The sequence below is a fragment of the Silene latifolia genome, chromosome 9, assembly GCF_048544455.1.
Source record: "Silene latifolia isolate original U9 population chromosome 9, ASM4854445v1, whole genome shotgun sequence".
Lineage (NCBI taxonomy): Eukaryota > Viridiplantae > Streptophyta > Magnoliopsida > Caryophyllales > Caryophyllaceae > Silene > Silene latifolia.
In genome coordinates this window covers 225,812,045-225,828,271 of record NC_133534.1, presented here as the reverse complement: position 1 = coordinate 225,828,271, position 16,227 = coordinate 225,812,045, and positions in this window count along the sequence as shown.

Sequence of the window (16,227 nt, the reverse complement as noted above, 5' to 3'; positions counted from 1 at the left end):
TTGTCCTATTAACTACATCCTATATTTATCCTGCCCTTGTCAAGCTAGTAGTTTTAGTTTTTGGGATTGTTACTTCATTTTTGGTTGCATATGCTCTTATTGAGATGATACTGGAAAGATGAGAAAGGAAAAGTTGAAAGAAAGATGAAAAAAGATGAAAAAAAGAGGAAAAAAGAAAAGTGAAAGAGAGAAAAAAAAAATCACATGATTGAATCTTCATTAGTTGGTGATTTTATATTCCCGTGTCGCAATTTAATATCATTTGGGGAATTAAGTTTGTATGGAGAATGTGAGATTTGTGCTTACTATTAGCACCGTTCTATCGTTTAATCTTGAGCAAGAAGTTGGAATGATTTATTAATTTGGTTCCCATAGTTACTAGCTTGGCTTATAACTCTGTTTTTACCAAATTCGTCTTAGCCCCTTCTTACCCATAGCCTCACATATCCAAATTGTATCCTCGGCATGTGTCAATGGTCTTTAATGGTTGGAATGCATATGTACGGTTGTAGAGATTATTTTCATATTAGACTGCAGGCATGTTTTTATAGGTCGTAGTTAGGTGAGTGTAATTACAAAATTACTTCTTTCTATCTTTTACATATATTCACCTGTGCTTATGTGTGATATGAGCGACCCGTGAGAGTCCATAATGATAAGTCTCTATAGTTGACGGTTCAGCAGTTTTTAACTACTACATAACTCGTTTGCATGATTCATATTGCTAATTGATTGTTAGTTGTTGCATTAAACTGGTTTAGGCTTTATAGTTGCATTTCGCTCTGAGATTGAACTCGTTCCATTAGGTCCTAGGATCGAGTCTAGTTCTTGCTTGGGGACAAGCAAGGGTTTGGTTTGGGAAAGTTTGATACGTGTCTAAAATATGATGTTTTACACCCTCTTTTACACGCATTTCAGAGCTTAATTGTGTAGTTTATTCTACTATATTCCCTTTTTCCGTCTACTTTCGTGTTTTTGTGTAATATTGCAGAAATGTGAAGAATTCAGCGGAAATCGAGCCGAATCCGTCCCCGAGTGCTTGGCATAGGATTTTACATGAAGTAGTGACTCGAGAGATGAACTTGGTGCACGTTTCAAGGCCAAAAAGATAGCAAAAGCATGGTTGCGTACAAGTTGCAAAGCTTAAACAAGCGAAGAAGTGCTTCTCGACATTGCGGCCTTATTCATATGGCTATATCTCGAGTTCTATAGCAGATAATCGAGTGATTCTAATTGGAGGTGAAAGCTTATCCTCTTAGCTTTCCAACGCCGTGTAGAACACCTGATTTGACCAAGTAACGAAGAAATGGAAGCTGTTTTAAGATCGGTGCCGCGCTGCAGAATTCGTCAGAATGCATTACTGTACAACACCCTTGGTCGATCGACTGGTCTCAGTGGTCGATCGACCACCCCACGACTCTGACGTGTAAATTAAAATTAGAATTCCGAAGCCCACTTGTAATTAGGTTTAGGAATAAGTTACGGGACCTCTCTATAAAAACAAAACATCATTCATCAGTTTGGGAGAGGTCTCTCTGGATGAGAGAAGAACGGTAGATTAGTTTAGTTTTACATCGAATCTCAATTAGTTTAGTTTTATCAATAAAGTTATCTTTAGAATTCGGATTCAGTTCCTTCCTTTCTTATTTCGGTATTCTTCTTCCTAATTTCAGTTTATTTTACTTTAATTCCTTCATTATTATGGAATTAGTAGTTAGTTCCTATAGCTCTAGTTTTAATTTATGCAATTCAATCATTTAATTACTTCAATTATGCACCCTTTTATCGTTATTATCAATCTCGTAGTTGTAGTTAGATTAAATATGCGTAGCTAATTACCCCGTGCTAAGGTGTGAGGGGATCTGCAGCGAAGACGACATAGATTAGTAAACCTGATGTCGGACCTTGGTCGATCGACTGACGCGCGATAGATTAGCACCGTTTCAATGTTTTAATTGAAATATTTGACGACGAGACCGAGAGGAGACTTGTTAAATACTTAGGAATTGACCGACCCAGAAGATCGAGAGATAGGGAAGGGAAATAAACTAATAATTGAAACGACTAAATTACGCTAAGATCAAGAGATAAGTAATTTAGGCATTAGGAATCACTTTTCAGGGCGAGAGCTAGTATTAGTGAGACCTAGGGACCAGTAGCATAGGCCGAGAGGCGCTACTTGTTAAGTTGGACCGAGAGGACCTCTTATTTGCCCACCTATCGTGATTTATCAGAATTACTTAGATGCCGTCGTCGCAGCTACAGTGAACCAAACGTCTTAGCATTCTTTTAATTATAGTTAACAATCGTCTTATTTATTTGCCTTATTTATTTGCATTTTAGTTATATTTATTTTTAATCGCATTTAGATATAGTTCAAAATCCAAAACCCCCAACTTCCTTAGACTAAAATTTAGATCAACTATAAATTCCCTACCTCCTTGCGGATCAACCCGTGCTACCACTATCTATAGTAGTAGTCGGTATTATAAATTTTATTTTTGATACTTTACGATGGTATCAAATTTTGAGGGTTTTGCGTTGCTTTCATTCTGTTTTGCATTCACGTTTAGTTTTTGTCTTGCATTGTTTATTTCATTTCCTATTTATATAAAATACCAAAAAAAATTGAAAAAATTCAAAAAATTCAAAAAATGCATGTTTATTTCAGTATGTAGGTCGAGTCGGAACGGTAGTAGTTCAATGATGACATTGAATTTTCATCTGTTTATGCCTAAGCCGTGCTTAATTAACATGTTATTAGTAGAGTCTTATTGCATATCTACGAGTTTTCGTTAATTTATTCGCTGAATCTTGAGACTTGACTTAGATTTTTGGCAAACTACATTATATTATGAGTTTTAGAGCTTTATAACTGGTGTCATCCATGACCAGTTCATTTAGGATGTGAGTAGTTACTCCTTATAAGACATGTTACATCAATATGCATAAATATGAACTTAATCTGCTTAATACCTGTATGCATTCGGTTTGTGGTATGTTGACACATGTGGAAGAGGCCACCCCTTTATTCATTTTTCCCATAAGCCTCACACTGCCAGAAATAGCCTTTTTGTCCTATTAACTACATCCTATATTTATCCTGCCCTTGTCAAGCTAGTAGTTTTAGTTTTTGGGATTGTTACTTCATTTTTGGTTGCATATGCTCTTATTGAGATGATATTGGAAAGATGAGAAAGGAAAAGTTGAAAGAAAGATGAAAAAAGATGAAAAAAAGAGGAAAAAAGAAAAGTGAAAGAGAGAAAAAAAAATCACATGATTGAATCTTCATTAGTTGGTGATTTTATATTCCCGTGTCGCAATTTAATATCATTTGGGGAATTAAGTTTGTATGGAGAATGTGAGATTTGTGCTTACTATTAGCACCGTTCTATCGTTTAATCTTGAGCAAGAAGTTGGAATGATTTATTAATTTGGTTCCCATAGTTACTAGCTTGGCTTATAACTCTGTTTTTACCAAATTCGTCTTAGCCCCTTCTTACCAAATTCGTCTTGGCTTATATTCTGAGTTTTAGAGCTTTATAACTTGTTTTAGCAGGATTTCCCCTGAATGGATCCGGCTTGATTAAAGAGTAATTTGGGTATCTAGTTCTATAAGTTTGGAATATTGTGAGTGAATAATAAGGGAAGACTGAGTATAAAGAATATCACTTGTATTATTTTAATAAGCTGAATATAAATTTGTATATATAATTGAATATCCGAGAAATAATGAAAGATAAATTGTGGAATAGCTAAATAAAAAGCAATGAATAATGAATGAATTTACAAATGCCATATTACAATATTTATAGTCCTACAAATGTTAACGTTGTATTGATCTCAACGTCCCTCTCTTTTCTCGGAGTTGTTACCAGATTAATAGGGCACACTCCCTATTAATCCGGTTTGACTCGTTCTACTCTTAACTAATCTTTAGCTCTCCTTCTTTTATACGTCTTGATTCATTGATGATATAGTCTTATAGTTAGACTTGGTCTTCCTTGAGAATAGGACGTGATTATTAGCTCATACAACTGCCTCTCTTGTTTATCTTCTTAATCCAGCCTGTTTGAATGTCCTGCCAGGCTATTATGCACTTACCATCAGGCTTCTCTTCCAGGATTTAGTAGCCTACTTATCCTGTAATACTCTTCAATAGCCAAATAGTAGTTAGATTTGTCCGGTCTCTGGTTGCCTCAATCAGCCTAGTAAGGTCGAGCCGAGTTAGAGTCGGACCAGCTAACTGGGCCTAACAATTACCCCTTGACATTTTACCCGTGCTGGATCAGGCCAGGGGTGAGATGTCAATTTTATCGGGTTAAACAATAAAGAGAGTTATATTTGCTCAATGACTCTTAGACTCCTAGTTACCGTTAAACTCTATAACGACTAATTTGTATGATGTCATGCTGACAGTTTTGCATTTTCTAGGGTTTTTGCACCGTTACTCCCCTTCTATAAATACGATATTTGCGATGAGTTTGTTTTCCACCAAATTTCTTCCACTTTCTTTGCTAAATTTTCTCTAAAATTCTCCCTTATTTCCCAGGAGTTCCATTCTGCTAACTTATAAAATAAAATTCATCACAATAAACTAAATAATAAAGGATATGGGAGCCAAAAAGCGTCCTGCACCCCAGAAAGCTGCTGCTGAACCTGAACCCAAAGACGTCCAGGAGGAGGAGGTGATTGAAGTTGATCCTCCTGCTCGTGCTATAGCTTTTAAATATTAGGATTCTATTTTTACTGCTCTTCAATCTCTGGATCCTTACTTTCCTGAAGAAAACTTATTGAAAACAAACTATGATAGGGTTTTAAGAGAGAAGAAATTAATTCCTGATTCGACTGAGGTATGGATTCCTGAGTCTTGTCCAGTCAGAGCTAACTGGGTGTCACCTGGTTGGTTTTGTATTTTTGAATGGGCGTTCAAAGCAAGTTGTAAGTTACCTTTTAATCCTTTAATGATTGATACCATTCGTGCTATGGAAGTATCACCTTTTCAGATTATGCCAATGGTTTGGAAACTTGTTCATTCTATTGAAAATTTATGTGCTAAACATAATCTTGTAATTACTATTAATGATATCAAGGCAATATATCATATGAAAAATCCTGTTAATGGTCGTTTTAATTTGAGAATCAAGTCGAAAATGTCTCCATTAATTACTAACCTGGACTCTGGAGATGATAAAAGTTGGGCAAAGACTTTCCTGTTCATCCGGACTGAGAGTCCGGATCGGGCTTTGATTATCTCGAGATATCCTCCCTTGGAGAGTGGTAGGTTTCCTGTACTCTTAGTTTGCAATATATATTATACGAAATTAGGATGTTTTGAGTTTCACCTGTGTATTTTTGATGATTTTTGCAGCTCCTGATTGGAACTCTGATCCTCTTGACGAGGAAGCTATTTCCAGGATAGAGGCTTTCCTTGCTATTCCTGAGGAAGAGAGGGCCTGGCCTGCTAGTCTGGGCAGGGATTTATTGCCCCGGTATATGAAGACCAAGTTGAGTGTGGTCAAAGTACCTAAAGGCAAGCCTAGCTCCACTGCTCTTTCCTGTACGTCTTCTATATGTCTTTATGTCAATTGTTGTCTTCTTATCGCTTCTCATCTGATATTTATGTATATTCTTTATATATTCGATGATTCGGGTCTTCTGCTAGGTTGGCCACTTTCTTGCAAAAGACTTAAAGGCCGGGGTGGCTAGAATAATCTGAATGTCACCCAAGAGCCGGGAGGCTAGTGGGAGTGATAAGACACTTGATATTTTGGTTTCGATGTCCAGCCTCCTCGGGATCCACCTGTGGCTAGTATCACCGGAGGTTGTTCAGACTTCCAAGAGGAGGAGGGAAGATGTTATTCCTGAAGAGGAAGGGAGAGAGAAAGAGCCTATTCAAGCTCAACCAATCAGGAGTGTCAGGCAAGTGTCTGCTAGGATTGACGATATGGATGCTGCCCGGGCACGGATAAATGAATTTTCTGCTAAAATGGGCGGCCAGCTTTTGTCTGCTAATACCCTTGAGTCTTCTACTAGAGTGGTTTCTATCCTGACTTCTCTTGTGACAAAGGCTGCTGAACTTGCTTCTCAAGCTAAGGAGGTTAGTTGTAAAGGGATGTTTTAATTGTTTATGTGCTCTTTGTGTCACTTTATATTTGGCTGATCAATTTTGTTTCTTGTAGGGATTGGATGTTGGGTTGGCTACTGCTTTTCAGCTCAGGGATGCCCAGGCCAGAGTTTCTAGCTTGGAAGAAAAGCTGGATAAGGTTAACCGTGAGCTGCACACATCCAGGGGTAATGAAGTAGTACTTCAATCCCAGCTGGGGACAGCTAGAGAGGCATCCAGGGCTGCTATAGTTTGTGAGGTGGCTGTAAAAACGCCGAGAAGGTTGTCGGGCAAGAGTTGGAGGTCAAGGGAAGAACGAGGACTGTCAAGGAAGAGCTGGCCGCCGAGAAGCAGGCAATGCAGGATCATCTGAGAACAAATGAGGAGCTTGGTGCTGAAAAGGAACTAGTGGAGGCGCGGCTTGCTGATTCCGCTCAGTACTTCTTTGGTAAAGGCCGGGTTGATGCTATGAGGGATCCGGAATCTGACCGGGCTAATTGGGATCCGGACCGGGATGAGACAGCACTGGACACCCACTATACTGATTTGGCCAATATGGGTCAAGAAGAAGAAGTGGATTCTCCTGCTTCCAAGGAGAAATCTGGTGATCAGGAAATGATGGATGGTTGTGAGTCGGTTACTGGCTCAAAACCTATTTAGATTTATGTTTTTCCTCTTCGTTTTGGCCCATCCAAGGGGGATGTTCTTGGAATGGATATTTAGGTATTTTTTGGCCCATCCAGGGGGGATGTCCCTGGAATGGATAATTATTAAGTATGAGGCAAGGCCGGCTATTTTGGATGAATAAATATTTGGTCTTTGTTGGTTCCTTTTTGTGTTTCGATAAGGTACTTTTGTAGTATTGGATGTTTTACTGGATCTGGCCAGTTATTCGACTGGATCGGGCCAGTTTTTTGTGCTGGATCTGGCCAGTTCATCGTGTTATGGGTGGGGTTATTGCCTGTCTGGAGGGCTTACGTCCCCTGCCTGTCTGGAGGGCTTATGACCCATCTATGTTATACAAGTCAGGAAAAGGTTTTCCAGATTTGTATATTAAATGGAGCTCAATATTTTAAGGCCTGTTTTTGCAACTGAAAGTTGGGTATCAGTTGGATATTGGTGGGGTGGCCCCCAATCTTTAAGATTTGTTTTAAATAAAATGCAGTATGTAAAACAAGTATTGAAGATTCTACTTGGTAAAAGTAAATATGAGAATATTGACAAGTACTTGGGCACATAATTGAAGAAATCATATACGGCATTTATTCATATAATGGCAAGTATCATACATTTAGTTTCATATCAGGCCAGGCAAGAAATGTTAAGGTGAAAATTATACCTGGACTGGGAGATATATTTTATATGTGAAATAGTTTTAAGTGTGCAATATTCCAAGCTCTTGGGATCATTTCGCCATCCAGGGTTTGTAATCTATAAGCTCCCTGGCCGACTATTGAGTCAATCAGGTAAGGACCTTCCCAGGTTGGGGCCAATTTGCCAGCATTCTTTTCTTTTGTGTTTTGGAAGAATTTCCTGAGGACAAGGTCTCCTACCCTGAATACCCTGGCTTTGACAGTCTTATTGTAGCTTTTTGCAACTCTTTGCTGATATGCTGCCAATCTAATGCTGGCTGCATCTCTTAGCTCTTCCGTAAAGTCCAGGTTGTCCTCCATTAGAGGTATATTGCTTGTTATTGTGTTCAGCCGCATCCGGCTGATGGAATGTCGACCTCGGCCGGGATTATCGCTTCACATCCATAGACCAAGGAGTAGGGGGTTTGGCCTGTGGATGTTTTAGGCGTGGTTCTGTCAGCCCAGAGGACCAAGGGGAGCTCTTCAGCCCATCTGCCTTTCCTTCTTTCTAGGTTCTTCTTTATGCAGCTGATTACTACTTTGTTACTGGATTCTGCCTGACCGTTAGCTTTTAGATATCCTGGCGTGGAGGTTACCAGGTTGATGTTCCCTTGAGCACAAAAGGCTGCTGTTCTTTTTCCCACGAATTGCGTGCCATTGTCGCATCTATTTCAGAGGGGATGCCATATCTACATATGATGTTGTGTTTGATGAATGCTATGACATCCTTTTCTTTGACTTGCCTGTATGAATCAGCTTCTATCCACTTGGAGAAGTAGTCAGTCATTGCTAGCATGAAAACTTTTTGTCCGGGTGCTTGAGGTAGTTTCCCTACTATATCCATGCCCCACTTCATAAATGGCCAGGGTGTGGATATGGAATGTAGTTCCTCAGATGGCTGATGGATATATGGTCCATGAATCTGGCAAGCTTCGCATTTAGAGCTGAATTCTAGGCAATCGGCCCTCAAGGTGGGCCAATAATAACCTGTTCTGAGTACCTTGCTTGCCAGGCTCCTTCCGCCTTTATGATTTCCACAGTATCCTTCATGGATTTCTGATAATATCTGTTCAGCTTCTTGTGGTTCCAAGCATCTGAGGTACGGCCCAGCCTGCGATTTCTTAAAAAGCACGTTGTTAATAATAGTATATGAAGCAGCTTTTATTTTTAGTGCTCTGGTATCTTGCTTATTTAGGGGAAGGATTCCCTATTATAGCCAGTCGTAGTAGGGTTTTGTCCAAGAATTGGCAACATAAATTGGGAAACTTTCATCTTGTTTATTTATTGCAGGTTCTAATAAATGTACGATGGGTATTTTGTCGAAGTCAAGGGGACTGAAATTGGATCCTAGGCCGGCTAAGGCATCGGCCTGGGTATTCAAGTCCCTGGGAATTTGGTCAATATTAAAATTGTGGAATTTTGATTTTAAAATTTGAACAACTTCCAAATAAAGCATCATTTTTGAGTCTTTTGCAGTATATATTCCGTTTACTTGGTTGGAAATAAGAAGGGAATCAGTACGTACCTTTAGGTTTTGCACACCAAGGTCAATACATACCTTTAATCCAAATGCATTAGGGCTTCATATTCTCGCCTCATTGTTGGTAGCTTCAAATACACAGCTTATAGCTTGTACTATCTTATCCCCCTGTGGCGATTTTAGTACTACCCCCAGGCCTGTGCCCCTCATGTTGGCTGCACCATCGACAAATAGGGTCCATTCTAGGTCTGTTTGGTCGCTGGTCAGTTTATTTACTTCTTTTATTAGGTCGGGTTCTAAGGTTGGACTAAAATCAGCCACAAAGTCTGCTAGTGCTTGTGACTTAATTGCTGTCCTTGGTTCAAATGTTATGTTGTATGTGCTTAGCTGGACTGACCATTTGTACATTCGTCCGGACAATTCTGGCTTCCTAAGTACAGACTTGATAGGAAGATTGGTTCTGACTATTATAGGGTGGCTTTCAAAGTATGGTCTTAATTTTGTGCAACTCATAATTAAAGCTAAAACATATTTTTCAAGCAGGCCATACCTGATCTCTGCATCCAGTAGACTTTTACTTACGTAATAGACGGTGTTGTTGTCCGTCCGCTTCTTTGACCAAGACCGCACCGACAAAGATTTACTGACTCGACAATTATACTGTCAGGGGTTCATCTTTGACTGGTTTTGCCAGCAAGGGAGGAGAGATAGGTATATTTTCAGGTCCTCAAAGGCGGCTGATGATCGATCGGGTCCATTGAAAGTCTTTGTTCTTCCTTAGCGAGACTATAAAATGATTTGCACCTCTCTGACGATCTTGAAATGAACCTGTTCAGGGCCGCTATTCTTCCAGTCAGCTTTTGTATGTCTTTGACCGTCTTTGGTGGTTCTAGCTCCAGGATAGCTTTGATCTGTTCAGGGCTGGCTTCTATTCCTCTTTTTGTCACCATATAGCCCAAGAATTTGCCTGCTGAGACTCCAAAATGGCATTTTTGTGGATTGAGCTTCATATTGAATTTCTCCAGTATTTGGAAGGCTACTTCCAGGTCTTTGACGTGGTCTTCTGCCTTTTTTGACTTGACTACCATGTCATCTATGTAGACTTCCATGGTATCTCCTATTTGGTCTTTGAACATCATGTTGACTAGCCTTTGATAGGTTGCACCTGCATTCTTTAATCCAAAGGGCATAGCAAAGATAACAAAGATATTCATCTTTCGGTGATGAAAGCTGTACTTTCCTGGTCTGCAGGGTGCATCTTTATTTGGTTGAATCCACTGGAGGCATCCATGAATGTTAACATCTCGTGGCCTGCAGTGGCATCCACCATTGCATCGATGTGTGGCAGGGGAAATGGATCTTTGGGGCAGGCCTTGTTTAGGTCGGTGTAGTCTACACAGACTCTCCATTTGCCGTTTTTCTTTTGGACGACTACTACATTTGCAAGCCAGTCAGGGTACATTACTTCCCTAATCATTCCCATGTCCAATAGCTTGTCAACTTCTTGGTTGATGATTTCATGCCTCTCTGCAGCAAATTTTCTTCTCTTTTCTTGTACAAAGCTTAAATGATTTGTCAATATTTAACTTATGGGTTATAATATCAAAGATCTATACCAGTCATATCAAAATGTGACCAAGCAAAACATGACATTTTAGTTTTGAGAAAGCTGACCAGATTGGGTCCGACCGAGTCCGTGCATCCGACCCTACAAGTACCTTCCGTCGTCGGGAATTCCGGGTCCAAAATCACCTCTCCTGTTTCCATCTGTGTTTGTGCAATATATTCTTCCCTGACAGGTGACTTTAATTGCTATACAAGGGACTTACCTGACTTTGAGGGTTTTAAAGCCTGGGTGTAGCATTCCTGAGTCGTCCTTTGTTCTCCCCTGATGGTGGTTATCCCCCATTCGGTTGGTATTTTCACATATTGATGGTATGTTGATGGGATTGCTTTGACGTTGTGGATCCATGGTCTGCCCAAGATTACATTATATGAGGATAGACAATCCATTACCCCGAATCTTTCATACGAAGCCACGCCTTCCACATAGGTTGGCAGGCTAATTTCTCCCAGGGTGTTCTTTGTTTCTCCGCTGAACCCGACCAGGACGCTGGATTTCTTGATGATCTTTCCTTCATCTATCTTCATAGCTTTGAGGACGTCAAGCATCACCAAATTGATTGAACTGCCTCCGTCTATCAGGATTATTGATACCTTAGTCGTGCCAATTTGCATGGTAATTACCAAGTCGTCATGGTGTAGATCGATATTCCCCTGCAGTCTCCGAGTCATCAAAAGTAATAGCAGGCAATGACTTGGACTTGGAAGGAGGCTGAAGTCTAGACTCCTGGATATTCTTTTGGCGTAGCCGAGCCGGTCGACCACGTATTTCGATCCTCCATTTATGAACTTGACTTCATAGATGGGGGGAGGAGGAGGAGGATCTCTGCCGTTCCCTGAATCTCTCTTGTTTTGTCCTTCATCTTTGTTCTTTGGCTGCTAGATTAAGTCCTTCAGATAGCCTTTCTTTAGGAGGTATGCCACCTGTTTCCCGAGTTGGATACATTCTTCCGTGGTGTGCCCGATGTCCGATGGAAGTCACACCATCTCGTTGGGTCTTTCCCAGGGGTTGTCGGATTTCTTGGGCCATCCGACTAGATTGGGGGGGGGAGGAGGAGGAGGAGGATCTCTGCCGTTCCCTGAATCTCTCTTGTTTTGTCCTTCATCTTTGTTCTTTGGCTCTTTGGATTAAGTCCTTCAAATAGCCTTTCTTTAGGAGGTATGCCACATGTTTCCTGAGTTGGATGCATTCTTCTGTGGTGTGCCCGATGTCCTGATGGAAGTCACACCATCTCGTTGGGTCTTTCCTGGGGTTGTCGGATTTCTTGGGCCATCTGACCGTATCTCTCGGGCTTTCCAGCGCGTTTGATTAATCCCGCAGTATTAATAGAGAAGTTATATTCAGGAATAGTTGGAAGGCTAGAAAGGTTACCTTTGTGTTCTTGTTCCATGTTGACTTGGATCGTTCGGGCCTGGAATAGGGTGTTGATCCGCGGGGTTGCCTCCTTTTTGGTAGGAGCTTTTCCTGTTAGTGTGACCATAGCCTTGTTTTCCTCCGGATGAATTTGTTCTGAAGTTGAGATCTTCCTCCAATCTGACATGTTCTAAGGCGATGGATTGAACAGTGGCAAAGGTTGGGCAGGCTTTCTTGGTTAAGTCTGCATAGATGTCACTGTCAAGCATGACTCCTTGCCTGAAGGCTTCTACTGCTGTTTCTTCGTCACACTTGGGAATGGCCACCTTCTCTTTGACAAATCTGGCCAGAATTCTTTGAGAGATTCTTCGAGGAGTTGTTTTACCCTGAACAGTTCTTTGGGTCTCTTGGCCATGTCTCTGCTTCTTACGAATTGTTGATTGAAGGCATTGATCAGTTCTGCAAAATTCTTGATACCTCCATTTAGGAGATTGATGAACCACTGTAATGTTGCTCCGGTCGGGTTGTACCAAAGCCTTTGCACATGCGGACACTGCCGCGAGTTCACTGGGTATTGAGGCGGCTAACATTTTTTGTTTGAATATGGCAACGTGATTTTGTGAATCAGAGGTCCCATCACAAGTTCTCATAGATGGTACGGTAAATTTCTTGGGGAGATCAATCTTTGCAATTTCATCTGCAAAGGGCGAATCTGCAAAGTCGTCAACTTCTACTTCACCCACGAGTCCGGCACTCCAGGTATATTTTCTATTTTGTTGTGGAGTTTTTGAATTTCCTGAAGCATAGCCATCATTATTGCTGCTTCAGTTTTGTTTGTTTCATCATTGGAAATGATTTGGGTACCGGATAATGTATCCTTCTCCGGAGTCCCAAAATTGGAAAAGTCAATGTTTTTGATAATGGATGAGAATGGGGTTCCTGGTTCGAATCTGGTCTTAGAGCCCGAAGCCTGATTTTCCAATTTTTTCCTCAGGCTAGACTCGAGATTCCTTCACCTGCGGATTACCGATCCTTTGGTCCTTCTCTTGAATTGTCTCCAATTCTTTGATCTTGGCCAGGCGGCAGCTAATTGTTGTTCTGGGGTGAGTTCCACCATTTTTGTATGTGAATATCAAATGGAGAATGGTAAAAGGAAATTTTTGATTAAAGAACTAGATGCCCCACGGTGGGCGCCAATTGTTTTAGCAGGATTTCCCCTGAATGGATCCGGCTTGATTAAAGACTAATTTGGGTATCTAGTTCTATAAGTTTGGAATATTGTGAGTGAATAATAAGGGAAGACTGAGTATAAAGAATATCACTTGTATTACTTTAATAAGCTGAATATAAATTTGTATATATAATTGAATATCCGAGAAATAATGAAAGATAAATTGTGGAATAGCTAAATAAAAAGCAATGAATAATGAATGAATTTACAAATGCCATATTACAATATTTATAGTCCTACAAATGTTAACGTTGTATTGATCTCAACGTCCCTCTCTTTTCTCGGAGTTGTTACCAGATTAATAGGGCACACTCCCTATTAATCCGGTTTGACTCGTTCTACTCTTAACTAATCTTTAGCTCTCCTTCTTTTATACGTCTTGATTCATTGATGATATAGTCTTATAGTTAGACTTGGTCTTCCTTGAGAATAGGACGTGATTATTAGCTCATACAACTGCCTCTCTTGTTTATCTTCTTAATCCAGCCTGTTTGAATGTCTTGCCAGGCTATTCTGCACTTACCATCAGGCTTCTCTTCCAGGATTTAGTAGCCTGCTTATCCTGTAATACTCCTCAATAGCCAAATAGTAGTTAGATTTGTCCGGTCTCTGGTTGCCTCAATCAGCCTAGTAAGGTCAGGCCAGGTTAGAGTCAGACCAGGCTAAACTGGGCCTAATATAACTGGTGTCATCCATGACCAGTTCATTTAGGATGTGAGTAGTTACTCCTTATAAGACATGTTACATCAATATGCATAAATATGAACTTAATCTGCTTAATACCTGTATGCATTCGGTTTGTGGTATGTTGACACATGTGGAAGAGGCCACCCCTTTATTCATTTTTCCCATAAGCCTCACACTGCTAGAAATAGCCTTTTTGTCCTATTAACTACATCCTATATTTAGCCTGCCCTTGTGAAGCTAGTAGTTTTAGTTTTTGGGATTGTTACTTCATTTTTGGTTGCATATGCTCTTATTGAGATGATATTGGAAAGATGAGAAAGGAAAAGTTGAAAGAAAGATGAAAAAAGATGAAAAAAAGAGGAAAAAAGAAAAGTGAAAGAGAGAAAAAAAAAAGAAAAAATCACATGATTGAATCTTCATTAGTTGGTGATTTTATATTCCCATGTCGCAATTTAATATCATTTGGGGAATTAAGTTTGTATGGAGAATGTGAGATTTGTGCTTACTATTAGCACCGTTCTATCGTTTAATCTTGAGCAAGAATTTGGAATGATTTATTAATTTGGTTCCCATAGTTACTAGCTTGGCTTATAACTCTGTTTTTACCAAATTCGTCTTAGCCCCTTCTTACCCATAGCCTTACATATCCAAATTGTATCCTCGGCATGTGTCAATGGTCTTTAATGGTTGGAATGCATATGTACGGTTGTAGAGATTATTTTCATATTAGACTGCAGGCATGTTTTTATAGGTCGTAGTTAGGTGAGTGTAATTACAAAATTACGTCTTTCTATCTTTTACATATATTCACCTGTGCTTATGTGTGATATGAGCGACCCGTGAGAGTCCATAATGATAAGTCTCTATAGTTGACGGTTCAGTAGTTTTTAACGACTACATAACTCGTTTGCATGATTCATATTGCTAATTGATTGTTAGTTGTTGCATTAAACTAGTTTAGGCTTTATAGTTGCATTTTGCTCTGAGATTGAACTCGTTCCATTAGGTCCTAGGATCGAGTCTAGTTCTTGCTTGGGGACAAGCAAGGGTTTGGTTTGGGGAAGTTTGATACATGTCTAAAATATGATGTTTTACACCCTCTTTTACACGCATTTCAGAGCTCAAATGTGTAGTTTATTCTACTATATTCCCTTTTTCCGTCTACTTTCGTGTTTTTGTGTAATATTGCAGAAATGTGAAGAATTTAGCGGAAATCGAGCCGAATCCATCCCCGAGTGCTTGGAATAGGATTTGACATGAAGTAGTGACTCGAGAGATGAACTTGGTGCGCGTTTCAAGGCCTAAAAGATAGCAAAAGCATGGTTGCGTACAAGTTGCAAAGCTTAAACAAGCAAAGAAGTGCTTCTCGACATTGCAGCCTTATTCAGATGGCTATATCTCGAGTTATAGAGCATATAATCGAGTGATTCGACTTGGAGGTGAAAGCTTATCCTCTTAGCTTTCCAACGCCGCGTAGAACACCTGATTTGACCAAGTAACGAAGAAATGGCAGCTGTTTTAAGATCGGTGCGCGCTGCAGAATTCGTCAGAATGCATTACTGTACAGCACCCTTGGTCGATCGACTGGTGTCAGTGGTCGATCGACCACCCCACGACTCTGACGCGCAAATTAAAATTAGAATTCCGAGCCCACTTGTAATTAGGTTTAGGAATAAGTTACGGGACTTCTCTATAAAAACAAAACATCATTCATCAGTTTGGGAGAGGTCTCTCTGGATGACAGAAGAACCGTAGATTAGTTTAGTTTTACATCGAATCTCAATTAGTTTAGTTTTATAAATAAAGTTATCTTTAGCATTCGGATTCAGTTCCTGCCTTTCTTATTTCGGTATTCTTCTGCCTAATTTCAGTTTATTTTACTTTAATTCCTTCATTAGTATGGAATTAGTAGTTAGTTCCTATAGCCCTAGTTTTAATTTATGCAATTCTATCATTTAATTACTTCAATTATGCACCCTTTTATCGTTATTATCAATCTCGTAGTTGTAGTTAGATTAAATATGCGTAGCTAATTACCTCGTGCTAAGGTGTGAGGGGATCTGCAGCGAAGACGACGTAGATTAGTAAACCTGATGTCGGACCTTGGTCGATCGACTGGCTTAGCTGGTCGATCGACTGACGCGCGATAGATTAGCACCGTTTCAATGTTTTAATTGCAATATTTGACGATGAGACCGAGAGGAGACTTGTTAAATACTTAGGAATTGACCGACCCAGAAGATCGAGAGATAGGGAAGGGAAATAAACTAATAATTGAAATGACTAAATTATGCTAAGATCAAGAGATAAGTAATTTAGGCATTAGGAATCACTTTTCAGGGCGAGAGCTAGTATTAGTGAGACCTAGGGACCAGTAGCATAGGCCGAGAGGCG